We start from the raw sequence: 2214 nt of genomic DNA, 5'->3' as shown, positions 1-2214 counted from the left end.
AAAAAAAAAAGCCTTAACGAGATAAAAATCACGGGAACCCAACTTGGATGCTGGCGCCGACCCCCGCGCTCGAGAGCGACTGTGCCGGGACCGGGGCGGGAGGGAGAGGGCACCGGCAGCCCCGGCTCCCCGGGATGTGGTCGCCGGCTCCCGCCAGGGGCCACGGTTTGGGTCTCGGAGGGGAGCGAGCGGTGAGGAGCCCCCGGAGCGAGCACAGGGGCCAGGGGAGCACGCACGTCCTGGGGACAGATGGACAGACGGATGCCCTGGCAGCGCGCCTGCGTTGCCTGCTCCCGAGCGCTCGGGTTAGGGGCTCCGGGGTGTCCAGCGCATCCCAGCTGTGCCGCAGGGATGCAGAACCTTGAGAGGGAAAAAAAAAAATAGAATTTAAAAATGTTTAAAAAGAGAAATAGGATCAAAAGCCCCAGTTTGGGTTCTCCCAGCTGATCTGGGCGGTGGCGGCCCGTCGGACCTGCTGTGTGAGCCGTACGAGCCCAGGAGTGGTCTCGGCACGTGCTAAAGGCGGCTGGGAAGAACGGGCAGGAGGGCGAGGCGAAGATCCATTTCTTAAAAAAAAATAATAATAATAATAGTCCCTTCAGCGAGAGAAATCCTGGGCTTAAATCGGAGYGGGAAGCGCTTTCCCCACGGGGGCCAGCACTCTGCAGATGAAGGGACTTGGTTGCTTTAAGTGCATTGTTTTCTGAATGGTGAGAAAAGGCARTTGTAAATTGTATTGGTCTACAGGGTATATTTTTGATACCTTCAGTGAATTATGTCAATATTTTACGCAAGGAAGGACTTAAACGAAACACAGTATTACATGCTGTAAAAGAGGTTCTGTTCTTACATGCGGGCTTTGATGCGTTTGTCCATTGTATGGAAATGTTTTAAAAAAAAAAAAAAAAAGGCGGCAACATCGATCCATCAAAGTCACCTGTAAGTCAGGAGAATGTATGAACGTAGTTTAAAAAAAAAAAAAAAAAAGTCTTGCCGTGGTCGCAGGGCCCCCTCGTTACACGTACCGATCCGAATTCAGCAGAGAGCGTGTGCTGGTTGCAGCCGTTCGTCCTGCGAGGCCCTGCAGAGCTCGCCGGGCGCAGGGCAGCGCGGGCAGGCGCCAGGCCGGGGAGTTCACAGGAAACGTTTAGAGAAAAGAAAAAAAAAGTTTTTATTGTATTTTTGTGATACACACGAATGCTCTACTTTACGTTATTTTTTTTTTTCATTCCATGATGTTGGATCATATCTGCAGTTACATGGTTAAAGAACAAAATATTAGACTTTTTTTCATTCACTTCTGCTTTCTCGCTCTGGGGGGGAAAAAAAATGGCAAAAAAAAAAAAACAAACCCAAAATGTATTAAATGCTTTGCATTCTGTACGCTAGAGGAAAAAAAGACCACGGCACAGACTTTCTGCCTCTTCTGCTGCTGGGTGGACGAGCCGGCCAGCCGCAGCGGTCCGGGAGTGCCTGGGCTCGCGGGGAGCGTGGCAGAGAGAGGACGGCGCTGTCCCCTCCTCGGTGGTGATTTCTTTTCCCCCTACCATGTTCCAAGGTTGATTCTGATTTCAAAGCAAGAGAATGACGGTGTTTGTTGTTTGTTTGGGGTTTGTTTTTTGGTTGTTTTTTTTTTCTGTTTTTTACAATGTACAGGTTTTTAATGTTCATCAATGTTTGTCTTTTCTGTTGTGCTTTTTTTTTTTAAAGAAAAAAAAAAGAGAAAATGCACAAGCGATGTTGGAAGTCTTTCAGTTCCCAGGTTATTGCTGCTGGTGTCTCCGAGGCTCTGCGATGTAAAACTAACAGAGCTGATGTGTGGGCATAACGCTATTAAAGTGCTCCAGATTCTGCCAGGAAAAGCCCAAATTCAACCCATCTTCAAAGTCGCCTCCTTAACCTTTTCGGGGGGGGGGGGACGACACAGAGCAAAGAATAAAGCTACCACTTGGCACAGTAGCAATACTGTGTGCTGCTTCAGTGTCTTGAAAAGACGTCAAGAAAGAGGTAGTTTTCTAAAGAAAAGTGGATGTGGTTTTTATGGAAATAGTCACCGGAAAGCCGGACCCTCCTGCGACTGGCTCTGCGCAGAGCAGCGAGATAAGCCTGGTTTGCGACGCGGGACAAGGGCGAGAAGCACCTGGGCAAGGTCCCCGGCGCTCGCGCGGCCGCCGGCTGCGGTGCCCCCTCGGCTCGGCTCCGGGACTGCCGCGC

This window comes from Apteryx rowi, unplaced genomic scaffold (assembly GCF_003343035.1).
Source record: "Apteryx rowi isolate R43461 unplaced genomic scaffold, aptRow1 scaffold_15, whole genome shotgun sequence".
In the NCBI taxonomy this organism is placed as follows: domain Eukaryota; kingdom Metazoa; phylum Chordata; class Aves; order Apterygiformes; family Apterygidae; genus Apteryx; species Apteryx rowi.
This window is presented reverse-complemented; position numbering follows the sequence as displayed.